The 27568-nt window shown below is 33.6% G+C and overlaps 1 pseudogene across 1 annotated transcript in view; it reads left to right on the forward strand.

Moving 5' to 3' along the window:
* LOC149533974 (MADS-box transcription factor 23-like) overlaps positions 1-27568 on the forward strand; it is a 166445-nt pseudogene that overhangs the window by 109730 nt on the left and 29147 nt on the right. The window contains exons 4-5 of the transcript XR_016356909.1: positions 2180-2241; positions 2341-2440. The product of XR_016356909.1 is annotated as an MADS-box transcription factor 23-like (transcript). The remainder of the gene's footprint in view (positions 1-2179; positions 2242-2340; positions 2441-27568) is intronic.

Below are 27568 nucleotides of genomic sequence, written 5' to 3' on the forward strand. Positions count from 1 at the left end.
TGTAATATGGATGCAGAATTCTACTGTAAATTGAGAAAGCTGTCATTTTATTTTTTAAATATTAATTGTAGTTGACATTTGCCCCTGGAGCCAAACAGCCACCTACTACCCCTGATGGATTGTAGGTGACTTTTCAAATTTAGAAAAGAGGGGGAAAATATTTTTTCAAAGACAAAAAGTATGTCTCTCTCTCATTCAGTCAGTAGAAGTTGAAGTTCAGCGGAGTAGAGAAGATTAGAAGTTGCAGAGAGAAAAGAAGTGATTAGTAGATCTAGTCGTCAGAGTGCAGAGAGAGAAGGAAGTTCATTTCGTGCCTGCAAATGCACATGTTTCTTCTCTGGTCATTCTATAAGTTTATTGTTTGTTTGATTCGACCTGTTGAGGCAGTGATTGCTCTGGGCATTATTGTATGCAGCCTTTGGAGCTGCAAGTTTAAAGTTTTTAAGTTTGAAGTTGTTTAAAGTTTTAGGGTTATTTTAGGGTTTTCTAGTTGAAGCCAAATGCTCCTAGATTTTGTAATGATTTAATCAAAGTTGAATAGAAATCAGGAGGCATACTTGAATCCATTGCTCTTCCCTAATTTGTTTCATTTAAGAAGGTTATTGTTGATTGTTTCAAGCTTTGGGTGTTTGGTTTTAATGGTGAATATATTCATGTCATAAGTCTTCTCTCGGTCTTGTCTTTGTTTGAAGTTTTTATCTCTGTAGTTTTTGCCGAGTTTACTGGGCACCTTCTTCTACCGAGCTTCACCTTGCAATGGTGACTGAGCTCACTTGGCATCTATTGGTGTCGAGTTGTTCCTCTTCTACCGAGCTCCACCCTTCTGTGGCTACTGAGTTCACTCGGCATCCACACTACCGAGCTCACTCGGTAGCCATTGGTGTTGAGTTGTTCTTCATTTTCCAAGCTCACTCGATACTCTCCAGCCACTTGATTTATTAGGGTTCCGAGTGAAAATTTTAAGTTGTAATTTTATTTTATTTTAATTTATTCACATTTATTACTATGGATACACACATGTTATCAAAAAAATGTCAACATGATTGTCTTTTTATGCTTTTCACTTCAATAATATGCATTGGCACTCAATGCCTGTCATTTGTCTAGTTTGCTAATGGCTTTTGTCGCTTACAAAACTTATCCTTCCATTGACAGTGTGGTTTGTCATAAACATTCTTATAGCAATAAAGATAATAAATTTCAAAACAATATTTAGTCGAACAAAACTCTTGAATGTATGATAAAAAATATTGTATGAAGTGAGAATAAATGGAGCTTCATAAACCCCGCCATGAGCCAAGATGGAGTAGACTAGAAAAAACAAACCAACTACCCAATAAAAGTACAGCACAGACCTGGAAGTTAGAGAATGACTGTTATATTAGGCGTCTGATAACAATTACTTATCTTTGAAACTTCCTACAAATTTGAAGGTTCCAGCCTCTCAACTTCCATGTACATGTGGCCTTAAAATTCTGGAATAGAACATCAACTAGTTTCATCCTGCGATGAAGGCTTTGCAGACTAGTTCAACATTATAACACAAAAAAACTCTCTCATTTCATGCTAAGTGCCCTCAAACTCCAAGATGAACTTTTCAACATAAAGTACGAATTTGACCATGTGATATTTCATTTTCCCAATTATCCCTAATGGAGCCAAGTCTAGAAAAGACCTCTTTAAAAATATTTAGCATAACTGAAAATTAGCCTCATGATTTAAATTATTATTTTTTCCCCAAAACAGCTTTAGTGGCTAAATTTAGTAGAAGCTAAAACAGATCAACAACCCTTGAAAAAAAATTGTTTGATAATCAAGAGTGACACCCCACAAATCCATAGCTTAATAGGACTAAAATTGGGTAAGAATGATTAGTTAATTACATCAAAATAATAAATACAATAAAATTATACATTATACTTATTATAATAATTTATATAAAAAATAATATTTTTTAATATTATCAAATTAAATCTTTTATTCTTCATTATGTAATAGCATAACTTTTTATTATCATGTTATATCAATAATTTAAACTACAATATAATTTTGATTCGTTTTATTTGAATTTAATATCTTTATATTGATATGTAATAGAAATCCTAACATAATATTTCATGTAAAATTACAAAGTATATGAGCCTTTAAGATTTTACTAATTTTTTGAAATTACTTTCAGCTTGATAATCAAGATTTTGGAAGGATGAAACAAGAAAAAGAAAACATCAACTAGATGTTAAGGTAAAGCATAAGAAGACATTATTAAATATCATGAACTTAGCTTTTATCGTATGAAAACAATTTTCTTTAACCTAAGTTTTGTTTGTTGGTTTTACATAGGCATATGGATGGAGAGGACCTCTGAGAGTTAACTCTAAAAGAGTTACAAACACTAGAACAAATGTTGGAAGGTGGTTTGCATAACATTCGATCAACAAAGGTACAATATTATTGTATATTATTCTAAGCTAAATTAATCAATTAATCTAGAGTGGTCAAGTAAATGTGGCTTCACATTGGGTTAATGTCTAGTCATGTAAACTAATAATGTCTCTAACAAACTACTACATACTAGTAGAGAAGGTGGTCAAAAGTGTAAAAAGAGAAATTGTGTTAGGTATGAGGCAACTAAATATCAAGGTGGTCTTAAATCTACCAAGGGTGGATCAATATTTATAAATTACTTATGACATGGAAAACTATTGGTATAGGGAGAATGATTCATATGCAAGAGAACTAGTACAAGGGAAGTACCTCATCGCCAGGTCACCATTGAGCCGAATTGGTGGGAAGTTCAACATGACCTAATGATACATGATCAACGATATTGGCTACCTATCTTGGTATTAAATTATGTCTGTTAGAGAAAAATTTGTTAAGAGGATTAGGCCAAGAGAAGAACCACTAGATGATTACAAGTTCAGTGAAGAATTTGTTTCATTTTGAAGATATCAATGCTTTGAAAAATAGGAAACGATGTGGTAGAGTCTAGATGGATGCTTGAATAGTTTGAGGTACTATAGGAATGGAGAAGCTATACCTTTATAAGGGCTATGAGGCATTTCATGTGGAGATGGTGTGTCCAATAGTTCAGGGAGATCTGAAAGTTTCGAAGCTTGGCATCGTTATGAGAGATTTCATGTGGATATGGTGTATCCAATGGTGTTTCAAAGCTAGATGATAACTGCATAACTATGAGAAAGTCTTACTCATCTATGACATATTCTCAAAATATAACTTCTACATAGTGTTTCCTTTAGTTTTCACATTAAGTGGGAGTGTTAGATTTAATGTTCCAACTAGTCAATAAATAATTGTTGGACATGTGGCAAACCTTGTTGATTTGCTAGCAACACAAGTTAAGTTTAGGTGTGAGTCAAAGAGTTCTAGTTTGAATCAAGCTCTTCTTATAGATGTGTTGAGTTAGGTGTCTATAAGTTTTAGTTAGTGTCAAGTTTATGTGTGTGTTGCCAATCATGAAGTAGTTTGTTGTCAATCTAATCAGTAGTCTTTTAGGAATATTATTGAGTCAAGCTATTGTATAAATAGGAATCTATTATTCAATAGAATAACAAGTTGAATGTTCTTTCTTCTCGTCATTTTTACTACTATTCTATTTTTTCAATACTCCTATGTTGTGAACCTCCTAGCTGCAAGGCCAACACATTATTCTAGTTTGGTTAAAAGAGGGAGTATGCAAGATGAAAATGCATGGTTGTACATAGTCTACCACCAAATTGTCAAGAAGAGGCTTCCTTTTAAAAGGCTCAAATAGATATCAGTTAATGATGGATTCATCTTTTCTATCATTTAGGTTGTCGATGGAGACTATGCTAAGAGAATGTTAGTACAAGTGGAAACTCATCACAAATCGATGCTTACTGCATTTAGTTTAACACATTCTATTATATTCAGGTAGTTAGTACTCTTATGTGCCTGAGAATGCTCCCTCCTTATCCATCAGGAAGATTCTTACTATTGGAGATAGCAGGGCAACTAACCTCAACTTATGAAAAGGTGTAGACATAGCCACTTTCAACTCTAAATGGGATCAATAATCGTTAGATGATTATACATCAGGTAGCCCCTACTTCAACAATATTGGTATGGTACATCTTGTAGGGAAAAAATTCATACCAGAGTGGGTAATTGAAGATCACTAGATGAACTATGTAGATGACTATGATGTGTAGATTAGGGACTATCATAGGATGAGTCTACAACTTGCACAAAAGCTTCTTAATTTGGAGTTACCTCTAAAAGTGTGGAACAAGGACACTCATGATTTATTGGACCCACTATAGAGTAGGGAAAAGACCTATGAGTCAACCATTAGGAATCCAGAGATCTATCGAGAGGAGAATTATGATATCCATCATAGGGCTCGACATGTTATACAATTAACTAGGGAGTGTGTTAGGAAATTAAACCTTTTCTCTTAGATATAATTCCCTAAGCTTTGACTTTACAAGCCATAGCCTAACCAAAGAAGAGTAAAGGAATGAAGGTTATAGTTCTTATATATGTTTCCAAGTCACCCGTAATTCCTGAGATAGTACATCAAGACAAGTGGAAAGTGGAGTACTTCCAGAAAGAGAGGGTAGAGAGAAAAAAGAGGAGAAGCGTTACTCAAGAAAGAACCTAATAAGAACATGCTCATACATAACCAACCCAACAAGAAGGGGCTTAACCTAAGGAGAAAGAAGCCCGAACAACCCCTGTAGAGGACACCCCATTAGTACCAAAGAGACCATGAACTGAGATGATGGTGGTGGGAGAGAAAAGGAGTAAGTTAAAGAAGAAGAGTACTTCAACACCTTAGGTTCTAGAGACCATACCTGAGGCTCAAGATGAGGAAGAGAGGGAGAAGACTAGGTATATCCCACTCAATAGGAGAACCCATTCAAGAAGAGCTACAAAAGAAGAAAGGAGGAAGAGTTTTAACTAAACAACACCTTCCATCCTAGAACAACAAATTTAGATAGAAGCCTTCGATAAGGAACAAGAAATATAGATAGTGGAGATGGGAGGAGAATGGATCGATGTCTTCAATGTTTCAGACTTTGACCTCATGTTATTAGGTGCAGAAATGGTAGGAGAAAATATACAGGATGCCCTTTAGTCACTAGGAGAATATTTGGAATAGGTGCCTCCCTTACCATAAGGGCCACTTGGTATACCTCCCAAACTATCACAAGACCTTCAATCTATCCCTCCTTAGCAAAAACAAGAACTAGTTGTTATACCTCCTCTAGTAATAGAGCCAGAAAGCTAGACCATGGAGGAAGTTGAGTATGCCCAGTTACACATAGATGAAGTATCATAAGAAGGACAAGTTATCAAGGAAGAACAAGTTCCTCCTAGAGTAGAGACTAGGTCCTTGACACAAGTAAAAATAAAAGCTCAATCTGTAGGCCTCCCATGACAAGGGAAGAGGGTAAAAGCACAGATCTGTGCCACCGTTTGTGATACCAAAACCTATTTTGGTCAAATCTCATTTCTCTATCAAAAATCAAATTTTTTCAAAAACTAAAAAGACCCTTTTATAGATCTCAATTTCAACATCATCATTATATAAATTTTTGAGTGTTTTGATTAGTTATAATATGCTATAATCTCAAAGTATTTTAAGTCGATATTTCAACATTTCATAAGATGCTCCCTCAAAAAAGGAAAAAAAATAGTAAATCATATCAAAAAATTTAAAAATTATATTTATCTCTAGAGGAGAGAATCCTCTTCATGAATATGTAATTTTTTTTCTAGAACATATAGATTTGATAAGAAAGTATTGACGGGAGGAAAAAATTGTTGTTTTCTGATAAGGTCAAACTTGAGTACTTATAACAAAGAAAATATACATCAAAGATAATTATATATTTTTTGTGCACTAGCTATACATGTCATCTATAAGATATTTTCAAATGAAAACAAAAAAATATGATTTGCGTATACTTGTTTGACGGGAACTACACCCTATATTTTTTACAGTTAAAAAAGGGACTTCAAAATAAAATAAAATAAAATAATTCCTACTCAAAAAAATTATAAAGATTATAGGCATAAAATTCATCCAATTCTACACATTTCATTAGTCTACATCATCTTCATATTTTAAACACAAATACCATTTTTTTTGTCACTAATGTTGAACTGTCACATTCTGATATCACGTTTCTTTATAAAATGTGACACAGGTTTGTGCTTTTAACCAAGACTCCAAAACAAGGTGATAAAGGGAAAGGACCAGCTTCATAACCTACATCATATTCTTAGTACATGTACCCCATGGGAACTACTTTGGCATGGTTAAAAAGGGAGGCTTTAACATAAAAAGGGAGATATATGGAGTTCACATAAGAGGAGAGTCTAAAGGAGTTGATAAATAAAATCAAGGTACCAAAACACATCAAAAGTGATGCTAAGATATTGGATTTTATTATGAATAATCAGAATTAATATTTGATGGCACACAGTGCCATTCCACCTCATCACACTGATATTGAGGAAGTGTCTCCAAAAGAATATTATATGTAGGAGATAGTGTTAGGAAAGCCCATAGTTGATACAATAAAGGTTCTAATCACCACATGCCTCAAGCAAGTGTTTACACACTAGGATCAAGGTGAGTTAGAGATTTTTCGTACTAAAAAAGAAGAAAGAGCTACTAACATGATATGTAAATAAAATAGTAGGCTCGATTGACTCTAACCATCTAGAGGTTTCTCTAGGGGCTTCTCTAGAGAAGAAAGAGTGAGGTTAAGTCACAAAGGAAAGTGATTCATTTTTGGATGCTTGCAAAAGGTGGTGTCATAGTTTTGAAGGTAGAGAGAGGGGTACATATAATTCAGGATGATTTGAACCTTCTACAGAGCATCCAAAATAATGGCAACAAATTGGTTACAGTAATAAACCATGATTTTGGGTTGACGGATGAAGTACATAGATGAGCCAATGATTTGGAAGAAATGAAGACCATCAAAAGAAAAATGTATTGATGTCGATGGAGATACATACAATAGAGAAATTAGATAAAATAGATGATTGGATAGAAAAGGTATCAACTGACAAAAAAGTTATGGTAGGGTTATATAAGGATATTCATGAAATAAAGAATAAAGCTCAAAGGCATTTGTGGAAGTGGATAATTACTATAATGCCTCTAATTTAGAATTTTTTGTGGATGAGTCAAGAACTCATCTATCTTTGGTAGAAATAGTAGTACAATATTTAAGAGCATTATTTGAGGAAGCTTTATCCAAAGATGATATTAGACAAATCTTCAAAACAAAAGAAGCATTACTAAAGTTAGATTGTAGGTTGGAAAATTTTTTGGATAATAGGTTAGAGATTAGTAATTACCGCCAAGTCATGCATAATAGGTATGAGTCCTTGGATTTTTTGAAAACACAAAATATCACTACTATAATCCAAAAGTTCAGAATATCACATCAAGAAATCATTTTAGTCCAGAGGGAAGAAAATCAAGATGCTAGAAATTGAGTTTCAACACTTGTAGAAATTTTGAGAATTTTTTTCTTGTCATCCAAAGGTGCACTTTTCAAGAGGTGTGCTTTATAAAAAATGCAACAAATTAAGAGGTGCACTAACAATTTTGAATTTCAAGTAGTGGGCTAGGAGTTAACTGTCAATTGCTACTTTTGAGAATTCCATGCACCGAAAACACATTTTAACAATAGTTCAACTCCTAGAAACACCTAGAGAAGGCCAAGCTTCCATTTTAAAAACTTCCAGCGATTCCTAGATCAATTCATCACTTCTATCTTATTATATTCTTATTCTTTTATTGCTTTAAGTCATGTAAAGGCTTTTGCACCAATTAATTGATATAAAAAAGGGTGAATACCTACTTAGCAACATTTAGAGAGTCGGTTTGTATATAATTAGCTTTATTTTATTAGTTTTTAGCATAGTGTTTACATTAGAAGAGATCTCACTCCTAACTCAAAAATAGGAGGGGGTTTCTTATAAATATATGAATATAATATGTACTCTAGGACAATAGTTGGATCCAATAATTAATGCTTTTGGTGCTCTCATTCTGAGTGTCGTAAATCTTGCTAGTGTTATTTTTGTGAATTTAGGCTCATGAATAGTAATGAAGCTAATGGTTTTATTATGTTGTTATAAATGTGGTGATCTTTTAATTCTTATGTTTTCTTTAAGTTAAGAAATTTTATTATTGTGACAAATTCTAGAAAGGATCACTATTGTTCTTACATAGCATTTTCTGTCATGTGCACACACTTCCTATGGATGGATGATTTGATGAATCGTGAAACATATTTCAGTTTTAATTAAAGCTCCAATTGATGATAAGTTAATTCATAGATGTGTTCTTACTTTGCCTTATGTTCATTAGGAATTTTTCTTTTAGGAATTTTCTTTAAATATCTCGTTACTCTATCTTCATTATTTTCTTTTGAATTATGTCATTAAAATAGGAATTCATATAGTTGCATTCATAATAAAATAGAAAATATGTAAAAATATATTTTCTTTATAAAAGTTGTGTAGAATTGGTAGATACCAGAAAAGGCCTCATTGCAAATACAAACACTTATCTTTGATTGAGTTACCAACAGGTTGAAAAAAATTCAACCAGAAACTTGGAGTTGGTCATTGATTAACTTTTGAAGAAAGAAATTTGTTAGAATTTCTATCATTAGCATCATGCAAATGACCACTCAACACATACTTACATTAATTAAATTGGCTTGAGATAGCTTCTTTTCTTTGAGAAATTTTTATTTGGGTGTAGGAGATTTTCTACAATGGAACACTTCACATCACATTGTGAAAAACAACAAGTTGCATGGTTAGTTTAGCATCTTATTGAAAACTGTCCTAGTTGAATTAGGTTGATCTTTAAATGATGTGACAACTAGTCTTGCTCCAACCCTTGCTTCCTCTAGGGTCATCTTAGGCCTTTGTCTAACCTAATAGTGTTTTTAGTTACCCTATTCTTCTTAGGATCCTAAATATGAGGTCTTAAGCTATTCAACTAGTGCACACATATTAGTAGGAATGAAAACTCCCCAATACTAAAATTAAATCCAAATGCTCAAATGAAACTCTAATGGATGAATGGTAATTTAGGAAGGACTTTTGAATCTCTCCAAGGTTCACAACCACAATCACACTTGAAACCTTAATCAATTTCAAAAATTCATGCAAGATTTCACCAAAATACTTCAAACAGGGCTACAAGAAATTAGCCCTACTAATGAGGAATATCCCAGATAACTTGCAAAAGTCCATAAAAAGGGGTCAAATAAACCACTGATATAGATTCTCTTTTTAGAGAAGTCAAATATTTTTTTGTCTAGGATTCTCAACCTGTCCATATAGTATGACCACAAATTAAACCTAAAACCATAGGTTTTAAGGGTTTAACAGGTTATCTGGTAAAAAGATTGTTTTTCCTTCCATACAACTTCCCTCAATGCCTCCCATTGAGTTTGGAGCTTCACCACAACATCTTCCAACACATTCGAAGCTCTGGTTGAAGTATCTCAAACATTCAACCACTCCAAACACCTCTGCTATAGATTGTGATCCCTAGCCATGTAGCTCTAGCTCACCAAGGGCATCACCTTAAAAAAAATTTCTCAAATTTCTAGGGCCTTTCCTTCATTGTCAAACATGCAAAAGGAGTCATATCCCCATTCCCAAGAGTCTATGCAAATCCTAGAGTGGGAGAGGGAGTTATGACTCCATCTTGCTCCAATATTGGATTTAGAACAATAGGCAATAAAAAACCAAAATAATTTGTACAGGCAACTAAAACCTCACAAAAAGACAAAATAGCACTGTACAGAATCAATAATCAATCTCTTCTAACTCTTCAAACAATAGCAATTCCTATTGTAATCCAATAAAGTACCAAGATTTTCAAAAACACAAAACTATGACTAAACACTTGCTGTTCAGTTTGTACACACTAGGATTTCTCAAGCTTCCAACCTTGGCAAAAGGTTGAGGATGACCCTATAAACACATCCCAACCCATCAAACTTGCTCCAAAGGTTTTCAAACCTTTCCAAGAGCATCAAATGGAAGAAAAGCATGTATGAAGCAGCTAAAAACACTCATGACCACTCTACCTACTAAACAAAAAGATGCTCAATTTGACCTTATTGAGCAATTATGAGCAACTTAGACCTTGCTAATGGATTTCTTTCATGGTTTTAGCTAAGTCTTCTTGACTTGATCATGTATTTCTTTCATAGTTTGAGAAAAGTATTTAGAATGTCCACTTCTATGCTCCACTCCTCCAAGATCTCTCAACTCACCTACACCCCTTTGATGCATTTCCTACACAAGTTCAAAGGGACTTTTTCCTGTGGTTCTATTCCTACTATCATTGTAGGCATACTCTACTTGGGGAATGATTACATTCCATGTTTACCCATGCAACTTAGTCAGGCACCTCAAGAGATTGCCTAGCGCCCAATTTACCACCTTAGTCTAACCATCTATTTGGGGATGTTAGGTTGAACCAAAGGAAAGGTTAGTACAAAGTCTACTCCATTAATTCTTTCAAAAGTGACTGATCAATTTTACATCCCTATCTAAAACTATGCTCAATGGAAGTCCACGAATCCTCACAACCTCTTTAAAGAACTAATTTACAATGTGGCTTGCATCATTGGTAGTCTTACATGGAATGAAGTGCCCCATCTTGTTGAACTTGTCAACAACTACATAGACATTGTCATAACCCTATTCTGTCTTGGGTAGTCCTACTATGAAATCCATGCTCACACACTCGCATGGCTTATTTAGGACTGGTAGGGCCTAATCAAGACATGTATTACTCATTCCTCCTTTATCTTTCATACATACCATGTATTTTCCTACATACCTAATCACATCTTTGACTAGTTTAGGCCAATAATAAAACCTTTGGACTAGTTCTAGGGTTTTGCTCACACCAAAGTGTCCACTTAGACTTCCATTTTTCTTTTTTCATATTATGTTCTCCTTTATTAAACCCCTTGATACACATAACTAGTTACCCTTAAATAGAAATCAATTTTGTAAGGTAAATTTAGAGAACTTACTATAGAAATGGTTCTCAAAATCAAAACATACCTTAAATGCCTCTACGAAGTCTTCATCCTCCTTATAGAGAATATTGAAACTCTCTATTCTAATGCTATGCAATTGAATGTCTTGGATTGTTAACAATATCCTATTTAGTACATCTTCCACCTTGTTCATTTGCACTTTGTTATGCTTGATTGTGAAGTTGAAAGCTTGCAAGTACTCCATCCACCTCAAGTGCCTATTACCCAACTTTTCCTTAGTTTTGATATAGCTAAGAACTTTATTGTCTATAAACACAACAAATTCCTTGGGTAACAGGTAGTGTCTCCACTTACTAAGAGACTAAACTAGGGAATAGACTTCTAGATCATAGGATGAATACTTCTTTTTGGGGTCATTAAGTTTTTCACTAAAGAAGGCTACTAGCCTACCTACTAAGCTTAACACTCCCCCTACTGCTATGCCACTTGCATCATATTCTATGATTAAAAGTTTCTCAAAACTAGGCAATTGTAAAATTGGTTGGGAAACTACTTGCTTCTTTAACATTTTGGACGACATATTTGTACTTCTAAAGTCCACTTGAACTTAGAATTGACCCCACCCTTTATGGTATCTAGCAAAGGTTCACATATGCCATTAAAATTCCTAATGAATTTCCTATAAAAATGGGCTAAACCATGAAAAATTCTTACCTCATTGGATTTAGTAGGTGGTGGCCAGTTGAGGATAACAACAACCTTCTCTTGATCCATCTTCAAGGATCTCTTAGACATTGCAAAGTCTTTGTCGAGCCAAGTTACCTTGTGTGGATTCACATGGAGTAACTTATTTGATTTCATAATGTAATGGTGATATTGTAGCTTCTTGTGGTGTATTGAGCTATAAGGGATTGTGGATTTTATTCACTAGATAATGATAATATTGGACTTGATGTTGGTGGATGTAACCTAGGGATTAGGTGAACCACATTAAATCTTGGTGTCTTGTGTTCTCTTTTGTGTGATCTATTATTTTCTGATATCGGTTATATTTGCATGTAACTATTATTTCTATCAGAGGTTAATCCTAACAAGATATTGCATCTAATCCTAAATAGAGCTCTCCTATGCTTAGGCTCATCAAGAGCTGGTTGCTTGACCAATACCCTTCTAAACATAAGATTTAACTTACCCTTCTCCTATCTTCTTCTTCCTTCTTTGCTCCATTGGCGACTTCATCAAACTTTGTCTTAACCTTTTCCAAGGCTACTTCAACGAGTTTTTTCTTCTCCTTTTTCTCATCAACTTCCTTAACTATCTTTGCATTAGTCACCATACTCTACTCACCTACTGAATCTCCAATAGCTACAAACATACACCTTCTTCCCAACTCTTTAACTTACTCTGATACCGCTATGATGTGATAACCAATTTTCCTCCAACCCTAGCTTTCTTAAGGGTCACCTTAGGCCTTTCTCCTACTTAATAGGGTTTCTATTAACCTATTCTTCTTAAGATCCTAAGTAAGAGGTTCTAAGTCATTTAATTAGTGAACACCAATTAGTAGGAATAACAACTGCCCTATACTACAATCAACTCCAAATTCTCAAATTACACCCTAATGGATGAATGATCATCTAGGAAAGCCTTTTCATTCTCTCCAAGGTTCACAACCACAATCACACTTGAAACCCTAATTGATTTCAAAAAATCATGCAAGATTTCACCAAAATGCTTGGAATAGGGCTAAAAGCAATTAACCCTCCTAATGAAGAAAATCCCAAATAACTTGCAAAAGTCCTTAACAAGGGATCAAATAAATCACTGATATAGACACCCATTTTAGAGAACTCAAATATTTTCGTAGTCTAGGATTCTCAACTTGTCCGTATAGTACGACCACAAATTAAGCCTAAAACCAATGGTTTAAGAGTTTAACAGGCTCTCTGAAAAAAATATTGTTTTTCCTTCAATATAAATTCCCTCAATGAATCCTATTGATGTTGGGGCTTCATTACAACATCCTCCAACACATTCCAAGCTCTGGTTGAAGTATCTCAAACATTCAACCACACCAAACACCTCTGTTATAGACTGTGATCCCTAGCCATGCAACATTGGCTCGCCTAGGGCATTACGTTAAAAACACTTCCTCAAATTTCTAGGGGCCATCCTTCACTATACAACATGTACAAGGAGTCATCTCCTCATTCCCAAGAGGCCATATAGATCCTACGATAGGAGAGGAAGTTATGACTCCATCTTCCTCCAATACTGGATTCAGAACAACAGGTAATCAAAAACCAAAGTAATTTGTACAAGCAACTAAAACCTCACAAAAACATAAACTAACACTCTAAAGAATCACAAATCAATCTCTTCTATCTCTTCAAACAATAAAAATTCCAATCTAATCCATTAAAGTACCAAGATCTTAAAAAGCATACAACTATTACTAAACACTTGTTATTCAGTCTGTACACACTAGGATTGCTCAAAATTCTAACCCTTCCAAAATGTCAATGATGACCTTGTAAATGCATCCCAACACTAGTCCCAATTGCTCCAAACAATTACCAAGCTCCAACTGAAAATTTTCTCGAATGCAACAAAAAGTTTTCAATGTTCTCAATGACAACATTGACTAATTTTGAGCAATTTTTGTATTTTTTAGTGTTTGAACCTCAACTTTCCCCCAAGGTTGCCAAACCTTTCCAAGAGAATCAATGGGATGAAAAAAATGTAATAAGGTCCTAAAAACACTCATGTGACCACTCTACCCTACCAAATAAAAAGATGCTCAATTTGACCTCATTGAGCGACTATGAGCAACTTAGACCTTAAGACGCTTTCTCACCTTAATATACCTCACCCTAGGACTAGATTAGTCATATTATTCACCTAGTGGTGTGTCTAGTACCACTGCAAGATAAAATAATCTAGGAGCCCTAGGTCTTACTAGTGATTGTGGATACTAGTTTTTTCATTTTGCCTAGAAACATGTTGAGAAGAGAAACGTTATCATGTGATAATGTTATAATAGTTCCTTCAATGAACTCATATCATGATTTCTCCAAGTAATGTTTGACCTTGGGAAGATTTTGGTTGGAAAAAAAATCTTTCTTATTGCAATTTTGGGATTTTAGTATTTTTAATCTTGTTTGAGGTTTTATTATGTGCTGGAAAAAAAGACTGATAATTAAACTAGATGGTTATTTGATTTTGGATGTTCAATTATATATTTTGATACTTGCAAAATTTATTTTTTGTTAGTTTTATGTTGATTCAAATTTGACTATTCTCTATAGAGTCTTTTTAGTTTTGGTTAATATTGAATAAGTTAATGGTGTATGTCAATTTGAGAGTTCATTATCCTATAACCCTGTTATATTTTTGTGTTAAAATTATTTTTTGTAATGGATCATGTTGAAAACTAGCTCTATCAGTTGAAAGCAGTCAAGGTAAAAATTTGTTGCATGAATGTTAAGTTATGAGAAGTTGATAGATGAATAGGTATCTGTGAATACTTTTTTCCCCCCAAACTTTAAAGATGCATGCACAAAATTTTGTAAAAAATATATTTGTGCATAGGATCTTGTCTCTATAATATTATTTTTAAAATGAAGGGGTGGTGGTGTACTATGCCAAATTATAGCAAAAAAATGCATTTGAAGGTTAAGGTTGTACAATTTATTGAAAATGTTGTAGTAAGTAGGTAAATGATTTGGCACATCACCACTAGTTAATTTTATTTCTTGTTTCGTATGTTACTAGCTATAAGAATTTGCTTTACAGAAAAATCACCCAAGATCAAGAAGCTCAAGCACTAGCACAATATAGACTGGAATAAAGTATGATCAGAATAATAATATGAAAATGAATTTTTGTGCATACACACTAGAAGTGCCTGTATATAAAGGCCTCTAGATTGACTAGGAGTCAGTGAAGTGATAAGACTCACAACCAAGCACATGTCCACTAAGAGTGGATTATCCTCCATTGAGCATAGAAGTTAGTGTGATGATGAGAGGATAAGCTTACATAGGTGTGTCACATAAAAAGATGTTGTAGATACCATGTACTTAATTAGAGTGCAAACAACTATGTTTTCTACATGACAACTCAGATAAATATGCAAGCTCTTATGTTGTAAACACCATGTGCTAAATTAGAGTTGCTAACTCTTGTGTTGACAACAAGATGACTCATATGAGTATGCATACTCCTAGGTGTCTAACTAATAAATAATAAAATAATGCATTAACCTAGGTAAACTTAAGTATAGTGTAAAAATAATAAATTATTTACACTAACACTCCCCCTTAAGTGCAACTTAGGGGAATGCACTTAAGCTTATGAAAGCTAGAATGAAAATGCATGATGTGTCCCAGCTACTAGGCCATGTTAGGTACCCATGTACAAATACAATGCAATCTTTCTGAAAATGGAGAAAGAGGGAAAACCTCATGGGAAAAAACCTCCCCCAAGAAGAGAGATGAAAAAACAAGATGCATGGATGGATGGAGTAATTAAGACCCCCCCATTACACAATACATCATGTATATACAATAGAGAAGTATGAGAAGGACAAAATGCTGCGAGGAAAAAGTCCCCTTGCCCCCCCCTCCCCCCAACATAAGAGAGAAGAAATAAAAGAAGAAAGGAGACAAGTTACCCCCCCTGACCCCAAATATAGAATGTCAATCAGTGATAGCTGCTCAGAGATGAATGTAGAAGCTAATCATGACTTCTAAATAATGTTCCTCCCTTTAGGAAGAAACAATGTTATAGGTACATATCCCAAAGAACCAATTGTCTCCTTGAATCATAAAAAGACCTCTTGCAACTACTATACATAAGGATCCACAATCATATCAACCTTGTAAGACCGATCATGTAGAGAATGGACAAGAGGGTTAGAGTGTTCCCTCGCAACAACTAAAGAAGGATCTTCTTCATCAAATAGAAGATGTATATCATCAATAATGTCTCCCAAATTTGCTAAATACGACTCCACAAACAAGCCTAAAATATCTATTATGTAGTCATCCCCTGATTCTAGAACTAGAAGACAAGGTGTACTCAACTATACTGAATTACATGGACCTATTACTGTAGCAATCTATGCATGTGGAATTTTCTGATGTTGTGACCTCATCCTACATCTACCAATAGGATCCCCCATATCTGAACTTGTTGAATCATTATCACTATTGTCACTACTAGTTTCCAAAATGTATGAAGTATGGAGAGGATAAGAGGATAGGCTAGGTGAACTTTCCTCAAAGTGAAAATTCCTCACTACGAATATCTCATGAGGCTTAGGATCCATAAGTCTATATTCCTTAAGATTTTCATAATATCAAATAAAAGTACAAGGTCATGGTGGTGGTGCCTTGCATTCCCTTGAAGATATATGCCCATAGTAGACAACCAAAAACTTTGAAGTTATTCACAACTAGTTTTCTTCTTCACCATTCCTTAAAAGGAGTCATTCCATCTAAGACATTATAAGGAGACTTATTAAGGATGTGATTGGAACTACTTATACCTTCTACTTCAAGTGATGGATTAAGAGACTTAGCTTGAATCATACAACTTGCCATTGACTTAAGAGTTCTAATCCTCATTGCTGCAACACTTGTCTTTTGTGGACTAAATGTAACTAAATTCTGAAGATTGTTACCCTCAAGTTCACAAAAGTCTCTAAGTCTTGAGTTAACATATCTACTTTCATTGGCCATACAAAGAACCTTGATGACCTTACTTCATTGCTTCTTAACATGACTCTTGAAGGCTAGAAACTTAACAAACACTTCATTCTTGTGATTAAGAAAGTAGACCCATGTGTAGCGTGAAAATTCATCAATGAAAGTGAGAATATAGTTACCCTTGCTAAATAATGTCACTACAAAAGGGCCTACTAAAACAATGTGAACCAACTCAAGAACAACTAATTCTCTCCTAGACTTCACTTTTTCATACTTTTCTTCTAGATGCATATCCATAGAACAAGTTGAACATGCACACATAGAAAAGTTGATTATAGGTAGACCTTTGACCATATTTTTTGAGCTAAGTTGATGAAGATAGTGTAAGGAAAGATGTCCATACCACTCATGCCATAATTTACTTTGTGATTGTGAATGTGTCAACAAGGCATATGAAGGAGACTTAGGCACAAAGTGAGAGAAATAATTAAGCCTTGTGTCATGATTAACTTTACCCACTGCAACCAATGAATCATCCCTAAGATTTCCCACCATTACCAAATTAGGAAGGAAGTCAACTTTATTTCCACCTCCATATTGAGTTATCTATTAAATTGATCTGTTATTTCCACCAATGTTATAGAGTTGGATGACTTGAGAATTCCCATATCTATCAACTTGGATTGTTCCAACATCAACATTTCTGCAAATGCAACAAATGAACACTTAGTGAATGCAGTTCTCATGGTCAACCTGTGAGTGTTGTAACCCAAAACAAAAGATGCATACTCTAAAGGTAGCCTCTTCAAGATGTAATGAATCAATCTATCATCCTTCATGGGATTACCACAATCCTTAAGTAGTGCTCTCAATTCATTGGCTTTGTTGACATAGTCTTGAATTGTGTCAAAATTCTTAGGATCCAATAGAAGTAGATCATACTCAATTTGGAATCCCTTTTCTTCATCCACCTTACCATACATCCCTTCATGTTTCTCCCAAGAACCCTTGGCATCCTTACAGCTAGAAATGTGGAAGAAGAGATCTCTATCAACACAATTCTTAATAATTCCTAAAGCCTGGTTGTCTTTCACTTGCCAATCAACTTGTGCATTAGAATCAGTGGGTCTTACAATTGTACCATAAACATATAGATTTAAATCTTTTTCCATTAGGTAACTCCATACAATATCTTTCCATGTAGTATAATTGTGTGAAGTTAAAAGTGGAGTTTGAGGTGAACCCATGATACAAATAATTAAAAGAGCATAAGAGAGAAAGAGAGGCACAAGACCACAAGACGCACAGCCCCCCCCTAATTCACTCAATCAAAGAACCCCCCTAAAAATGATGCTTTTGACACGTTATATGTAGTGTATTTACAATAGGCCACTTGTCAAAATGAACAAAAGTGGGCTTTTGATTTTTCTGTTTACAACCTCCTTTTGGAGTTAAAATATGGTACTTAGCAATGTAGCTTAGATGTACAACAATTTTTATGTTTTATCAAAACAATACAATGCAAAAAAAGACCTATTTCTGAAAGTGGTATTTCTATCTACACAAGCCTATAATCTAATTATAGATCTAGAAAGTAGACAAAAAATTAAGCACTTTCAGAAAAAACAAAACCTGAAAATGTGTCCAGATGAGCCCGTATGGAGCATTTGAAGTTGCAAAATGTAGGACTGGATAGGTACAATCACCAAAAACTAAAATTGCTTACAAATCCTTGCACCAAAAGTAGAAAATAATATTGACTACTAAAAATGTTAGGAAATTTTAGCCAAAAAAAAAAAAAAAACTACAGCTGATTTGAATTCTGGATGACTGAGATATGGCCTCTTGAAGTTGGAGTGTCAAATCAAAACTATATATGGAGAGGGGTCTGATTAGGCAAACACTATGTTAAATTTGATGTCCAAATGGTCTATATGGAAATGTAATCTAGCTTGTTTATGAGGGTCAAATAGGCATCAAATTTAGGCTCATGAAAAGCTGATGTCAACAAAAAAGGCCAGCCTGGCTGACATGGTAGTACGGTCAATGATTTATCAGGTCATACAGAGGATGTGTCAATCTGTATAGCTGATGTGTCAATCTGTACAATTGACTTGGTAGATGTCGTGGTCGATTATTTGGTAGTACACATGGATAGTGATTGTGTCATAGTTGATGCTGATGTGGCAGGCTGAGTTGTCTTAGTGACTATGTCAACTAGGAAGGGGTGACAAGGTGCCATGTTGGATGCTAGTGTGGAGAATGGTTCTATGGAATCATGGCACTAGAAACTGAACAAATGGTGACTAGAGAATTTTAGTGGCAATTGAGTTTGGGGTTAGTGGAAGCGGTGACACTTGTGGAGGAGAGGCAGAGCACCAACGGTGGGTCTGGGACTTTAGTCCTACATTCATCATGTGGTGAATATTGCGGCAAAATAAATGCCAGAGCTCACACAAATTAAAAATGGCTTAGAGAGCCATTAAAGTTTATGAAGTTTCTACTGTGGGTTTGTTTCACTAGTTTGTGGAAGTTGAAACTACCGATTATAAATAGAATATGCCAGATTATGATTGAATATTCTATGGGTGCCGAAATTTGACCAGCCAGTTTCTGCAAAAAAATGCTTCTAAGTTCTAGAGAAAATAAAAAATTTGCAGAGAAATTTCAAAAATTGCAAAGTCAGAAATTAAATACAGATCTAAAAATGATCATAACAAATTCGCAAATCAGACCTTTGGGTGCTGATATGCAAAAAAAATTGCCTCAAATTTGACTATGGCTTAGGGTAGGCAAATTTATAGTCAAAATTCACTAAATTGATGCTTTGGATGCAATCGTGATGTTTGCTTTGGCTTTAGATTCTCCTAGTAGCTACAGATACTCTAAATGTGAATCAAGGTCCCCCAAGAGGTGAGGCAAAAAATGGTCTCCAATGGCTATGAAATGACACTCCCTCAAGTCTGATACCATGTAAGAATTTTCCTTAGGGAAAAATCACACAAGATCAAGAGGCTCAAGCACTAGCACAATATGGACCAATAAAGTATGATCAAAATAACAATATGAAAATGAATTTTTGTAAATACACACTAGAAATTCTTGTATATAAAGACCACTAGATTGACTAGGAGTCAACAAAGTGATAAGACTCACAACTAAGCACATGTCCACTAAGAGTGGATTATCCTCCATTGAGCACAAAATTTAGTGCAATGATGAGAGGATAAGCTTACATAGGTGTGTCATGTAAAAAGATGTTGTAGACACCATGTGCTTAATTAGAGTGCGAACAACTATGTTGTCTACATGATAACTCAAATAAATATGCAAACTCTTATGTTGTAAACACCATGTGCTAAATTAGAACTGCTAACTCTAGTGTTGTCAACAGGAAAACTTAGATGAGTATGCATACTCCTAGGTGTCTAACTAATAAATAATAAAATAATGCATTAACCTAAATAAACTTAAGTGTAATAATAATTAATTATTTACACTAACACTATCCTCCCTTATTCATACAGAGTTGGCCCAAACTCTTGGAGATTGTTTTGAGTATTGGAAAATTTAATATCATGATAGTTAGACTTGCCCTAAGAGTTGTTACAGTTCTAAATTACAAATCAGCTATTCAGTTTTCTAGATCACCCATCAGAACTATCCATCATTGATTCTAGTTAGATTAAGTAAATGAGTCATAGACCTATCAAAATATCCATAACAACTTGTTATCTAGGATAATTGTTCTCTCTCCTAGGTGCACATTTTAGATATAAGGCTTCATCATGCTCATAAAGTGTAATATTGGCCTCAAATAAAACACCTATTGTTACAATAAACTTTTGAGTTGAAATTCTAGGATCTGAATCATTCCTCCAGCTGCCAATCTCAACTAGGATGCCGTACCCTCTAATTATTCAGAATATTTAGCTAAAATTAATTAACAAGGATGGAAAAAACCCTTGTTGAGCATATCATTGACTTAGCTAATACCTACATGTTACACCATATTATTAAGCATAATATATCCCTTAGATTGCTCATGGCATCTTTAAAATGGAAAGTGTTTCATTAGTATAGATCCCTTCCTCCAAAGATACAACTACTTCACATGACTCGAGTTACTTATTCTACAATCATTTTTGTGAAAAGGGTGATCACTCTTTCAGACTCCACCTATTTATCAATATTATGAGAGCTCCTCAAGAGGTTGTAGTGGATTTTAATTTTAGGCAGACATGTGCTAGATCATGGTCTACCAAAAAGTGGCAATTAGAAAAGTATGTAGTTCTGAAATGCCTTAAAGCATTTCAAAATCTATTCCAACTTTTTTCCCACACATCTTAATACCAAACCCAAAAATTAATACCTTTATAAGGCCTATTATATCTTTGGATACCACCCCTACATGGTCAACTTAAAAGACATCCCAAAAATGTGTTTTTGGCCTATTCTTGTATATATTTTACTTCAAACATGTATCTAATGATTATTATTTTTTACTCAAATTTGATTAAACAAAAAGGGTTTTTTAATAATATTCTTAGCTTTCCATAAATGTAATGTCTATCAAATTATGAGGTTAGTTAGTAATTATTACTTATTTTCTAATGGAGATGTATAAAGTGTTGATTGACACACTGATTGAGAAACAATTATAACTTTCAAATAGTACAACATTTTTGAAATCCAAAAGATGCATCACATTCTACACTTCTTCTACATGAGAGTTTTTTAATTCTAAAAATACTATAGTTGAAAATTCATAATTATTATTTGTCAAGAATAAAATACCCAAAAATATGTGTCACATCTGGGCATGAGTCTACTTCTTATATCTAGAATCTTGTTAGAAAATATTATTGCTCGGTTTTTATTAAGGTGGTTAGACATATGTCTACTTCTTATTTTTGCTCTAAATTCTTTTTACTATTGCATTAAAATTAAAAATTTTGACCAATCAATTTTTAATTTTAATTTTTTTTTTCAGATAATGCCTAGCAGTTTAGAAACCAAATTCAATTTCCTCAAGATTATTTTCTCTCAATTTATTGATAGAAAGTTCATAACAAGTTGAAAATTGCACGTCAAGTTGACATAACCCGGATTTGCTAATTTTTCATTACCACTTAAGGACATAGTTTGGTTGACTATGATCCTACACATACCTAGGATGTATAGGAAATAGAACTCAATTCTCAAATATTCTCACCAACGAGTTCCAATGGTCTTTCCTTCTATTTAAAATATTTCAATGCTGACATAAGTAAACTATACAAACCTAGGAAGTGTAAGTTTCCTAACTGGCTATATATTAGAAATAAGAGATAAGAACAACCTTATTGAGGCATAGGAATTTCTACCTATACTTCTATTACAAGTGTTCCTTGATTTTTCCTTACAAGTGTAAGACAATCCCCAAAGTAAAGCCTATACTAACTCAGTTTGTATCCTATAGTCTACAAACATGTATCTAATTTCTTAGGCTCACCAAGGGAACAATTGCCAAAACAAAAACACAACCAAAAATCCAAGTAGTTAGGTGGTGTTCTCCATCCTACAGTGTCATTATAGTCATTTTCACCAAATTCAAATAGAAAAATAATGGCAAGCTAGAAAAACTTTATAGAGGATTGCTCCATTATAGTGATTGCTCCAAAAAATCGTGAGAGCTCAAAGAATCTTAGTTTGTTTTTGTTTTCTTATTTTTTATATTGTAATCTATAACTAGTATTTCAGTTTTGAATATAAAGGCAAGCAAGATACTTGTACAGATACCTCTTAGTTTATTGTCTCCATTTAAATTTCATTCCACTATAAAGTTGGATAACAAAACAACATTCTCTATGCATCTATTAATCTTCTTGATTTGGGAGCATAAATTTTGTTGTTTTTGACTATGTCATTACTTCTAAAATTATGCCATGGTATTAAAGCTATTAAACCCTTAATCCTAGTGAGCTTGGGAACTTGTATTTGATGGGTATTTGAAGGTATTATGCAAAAGACATGAATGGAGATAAAAGGAAAGTTGGCAGTAGTCACCATCTTTTAGTGGGAAAAAAATTACATTTGGACATGGAAGATGAAGACCATTATGATAGAAAATGGTTGTGGGATCTTTTACAAAATAGTTTGACAAATAATCAAAACCTTCTCTATTTTATTTTCTTACAAATAATCAAAAGACTTGTTTGAGAGAGACAAGAAGAAAAGTTGCTAGGCCGATGGGACTAATTGAAGCACCCTTGACAGAGCCATTATTTCCAGGAATAACAACAACTAATTATTCCAAAGAAGCATGGGGTATTGTTGAAACTACATTCAAAGGGACTGATCAATTTTTTGTTGTGAAGTTGGAGATGCTTCAAAAATAATCTGAGTCTCTTTTTATAAAAGAAAATGAACCTATTTTAGAGTTCATCTCTAGAGTCTTTAGTTTGATAAACTAGTTGAAAAATAATAGAGAAGAGGTTGAAGAATAAATAATAGTGGAGAAATCTTAACAAGAGAAGTTAGTTGTGAGGGATGAAGTTGTTGTCAAAGTAACCCCCAAGGAGGTAGAAGTAATAATAGGTGTAATAAGAGAAATGTTGAATGCTATTATTGTCACATGTTTGGAAATTATGAAAATGAATTCTGGAAGAACAAAAATGATCAACCATTACAAAATGATAATGTAACTAATGTAAATATTGGAGAAATAAATAACAATACAACTTTCATCATGTGTAGTATTTGTAAAGAAGGAAGCCCTAAAATTTGGTATTTGGACAATAGTTGTAGTAACCTCTCATTGATAAGAATTATAAGTCTGAAATTAATATGTGGAACAATGAAACTATTTTTACTATACGAAAAGGTTATATTATGATCCACACCAAGCAAGGTCAAAAGAAAGAAATTCATAATATTTATATTTCCCTTGGTATAAGGCACAATTTTATGACTATTGGATAACTCATTTAGAATGGATAAAAAGTGTTGCTAGAAAATAACAAGTGTATCATTTATGAGAAATATGAGAGTAAGAATGGTGCTATTGTAGGGAAAATGACAAAGAACCGAATATTTTCATTGAAGGTTGAGACATGCTTCTACTCTTAATTTGATGTTACACCATCCAAGAAAGTATGTACAATAGTATAGAAGGAATCAACTTTAAGAAGTGTACGAACATGTTTGCAATGCTGGTGTAAATTTATTATCCAACAAAATAATGGTGGATGGTTTTCCAAGTATTGTTGAGTCTAGTAGCAAACATGAGGATTTTGTTTGGGTAAGCAACATAGGTTGCCCTTAAATTTTGGTAACTCTAGAAGGGAAAGAGTACCAATAGAATTAGTGCATATTGATTTGGTTGGCTCTGTGCAAGTTACTTTCATAGGAGGGAGTAATTATTTTATGATCTTTATTGATGATTTGAGTTGTAGAACTTGAATGTATTTTTTGAAAAATAAATCAGAAGCTTTTTATAAGTTTTTAGAGTTTAAAGCCCAGGTTGAAAAAGAAAGTGGACATTGCATCAAATTCCTAAGGTAAGATAGAGGAGTGTATACCTCCAATATTTTATAGGTATAATGGTATAAGGAAAGAGCTTACAATCACTTACCCTCTATAACAAAATAGAGTAGCCAAAAGAAAGAATAGAACTATCATTGAGGTACAAAGAATTGTGATGAAAGCCAAAGGCCTCCCAACTGAATATTGGGGAGAAGTTGTAACAAAATCAGTTTACTTGACTAAAAAAATTCCACAAAGGTATTCTAGGATAGGATACCTCTTTAGACATGGGCAAAGCATAGATGAAAAATTAAACACTTGAGTGTGTCTGTGTGTAGCATATGCACACATAAAAAAGGATCAAAGATAAAAGTTTGATGATAAGGGTGTGAAAGTGTATCTTCATGAGTTATAGTTTAAAATCTAAGGTATACAAATTGTATAACCCTATTACCAAGAAGATAACCATTTCAAGAGATGTTGAGTTCATACAGAATGAGTCATGGGATGGCTCAATAGATACATCATCTAAAACGTGAAGTAAAGTCCCTATTATTGATGAGGATGATGAGTTGGATGGTCATCAAGATGAAGCAATAGAAGATATGGATGGCTATGGACAACTCTAGATAACTCTTGATAGAAATGGGTAGAAAGCGAACAATCAGAGATATTCAAACACTTCACTCTTGATAGCTCCTGACAACTTTAGATTGATAAACAAAGAGCTCTTGATAATCCCAAATAGCTCAGGACGTAGCCTACACAACACAACAATACTAGTGAAAATTATAGTTCTACTCATGCCTCTCTTTTACCAAGAATGACTAAAGTTCTAAAGGATATATATCAAGATAAAAGGTGTAGTGATATTGATGAGAATAGTAAATTTGTGTAATGACCCTTTCCAATAGGCCACTAAAAAAACCCTAAATTTAATACACTACTGAAAGTATATTGCTTTATAAAGGAAATTGTTGTGCCACAAACCTACTTAAATAACTGATGTAAAATAGTGCCAATGTATTAATTCAATGATAACCAAATGTTTTTACATATGATATCTAATTTTTAGCATCAAAACATTACAACATGGCACATTACAAACAAACCCTAATTGGGTGAATACAACTGAGAATTTGTTGCAACTACAAACTGAAATGAATAACCTGGATTGAGAGAATGCTGGAGACTGAATGCTGAAGATGATATGATGAAAATGCAACCCCACTTGAAACCCCAGAGCAGCAAAGAACTTGGCCCTTGGCCTCCAATTAAGCACAAGTGAAATAACTAAAATATCCTTCCGACAACGGCAATAATTCAGGTGATCTTTTACTGCCTCAAAATTGTGTACCAATTGAGAGTTTTCGTTCTCAATGGCCAATTGTGACTATTGCAGAAACCCTAGGTTCCACAATGCACATCAACAAATATCAACATGAATGACAAATCTAAATTCCAAGAATGAAGCCTAGGATGCCTATTTATTCATTTTGCTCAATAGGTCGGCCTCCCTCTAGAACTTCTCAAGTCACCTTCTAGAAGGAATATTATTTTATTTTATTTTTCCTCTGCTTCTTCCACAAAATCCTAAAACATTATTTTATTCAGTGACTTTATAAAATATTTTATAAATCTAAGTCACTTTATTAATTTCAATTAATTAAATAAAATTACCTTCAAAATGGGGACATTAAAATTTGCAATTCTTTCTTATGGTGATCTAGTTTACTTTGAAGAAGTTGTAAAAGAAGATAAATGGTGTGAGGCCATGGATGAGCAATAGAAATAAATAAGACTTGAGAGTTAAATAATTTTCCTTTGAACAAGCAATTTATTGGTGTGAAATGGGCATGTATAAGACCAAGTGTAATGCTAAAAGAAAAATAGATAAGGATAAAGCACATATGGTGGTCAAGGAATACAACTAACAGTTTCTTAAAGATTATGATGACACAACAAGGATAGATAGTATGCATGTTGTCATAAAAATTGGATCCCAACTCAAGTGGAAGGTATTTCAAATGGATGTGAAGTTTGTCTTCCATTATGGTGTGTTCAAAGCAGAAGTGTATGTGTAGTAGCCACCTAGTTAAGAATTCTTGGGTGAAGAAGGTAAAGTGTATAGGCTAAAGAGAGATCTTCATGGGATGAACAAAGAACCAAGAGAACAATACAATTGGATTGACTTATATTTAATGATAAATGATTTTAGAACAATTGATGGTGAGCCTACTCTTTAGATCAAGGTAGTAGATGGAAAAGTTTTAAATATTTTCTTATATGATGATGATTTGATTTTTACTGGGGATAATGATTTATTTACTATTGATTCCAGAAAAGCTATGAAGTATGAGTTTAAAATGAAAAATTAAGGTTTCTAGGGATACTTTCTAGGCATAGAAGTTAAAAATTGCATGATGATATTTTTATTTATAAAGAGAAATATGCAAATCAGGTTTTGGAAAGATTTAGAATGTTAAACAACAAGGCAACCCCAAAACCAATAGTTGTAGGTCTCAATTTGGCTAAGGAATATTACAACAATAGTTACAATCACATAAGAAATTACAGTCATTGACATCCCCCTTATTTTTTGTTTTTACCAATTAACAAATTTAACTACAAATATAGGATCTTTCATAGTACTTGAGTTGTCCTACTTGATGTTGAGAATGTAGCATGAGGCAAAGTGCATAGTATTGTCACAAATCATGCATAAAATCCATGTAGTTGATGAGCCTATAATAAATTTTTAGTTTTCCCACAATTCCATTTCTAAAGAAGAAGTATATTGCATTAAGATGTAGGATGAAGAGGTTACTACAAACATAATCAAAGAATTTATTATAAATAAGTTCTTCAGAGAAGATCATTTTTGGAAATTCCATGCTACTTGGTTGGGCACCATTGTAATGTTGAATTAGGTCCACCCAATGCAAAGGATCATAGGTGAAGAACATTATTTTACCAACCTTCAAGCCTCTTAAGAATGGATAATATAATTTGATAGGATAACATATTTGATGGGTTCAGGAAGTAATATCTACCCAATCTAATCCTTCAAATAGGAAGTGAAAAACACTTTTCATTTTTAGTTTTATTTGACATATAAAGATGAAGAATATGAAAAAGTAGTTAGAGGGCTAGACTTCACTAAGATAATGGGAATAAAGAAACTAAATAATGTTTAGACAATCATAATTAATATTAAACAAAGTTTGTCGCACCTCTTTGGCCATGAATCGTCATATGAGAACCTATTCACATAGAATATGTGACTTGATCGATAGA

This window comes from Cupressus sempervirens, chromosome 10 (assembly GCF_028749045.1).
Source record: "Cupressus sempervirens isolate cs-2001-9-10 chromosome 10, ASM2874904v1, whole genome shotgun sequence".
NCBI lineage: Eukaryota > Viridiplantae > Streptophyta > Pinopsida > Cupressales > Cupressaceae > Cupressus > Cupressus sempervirens.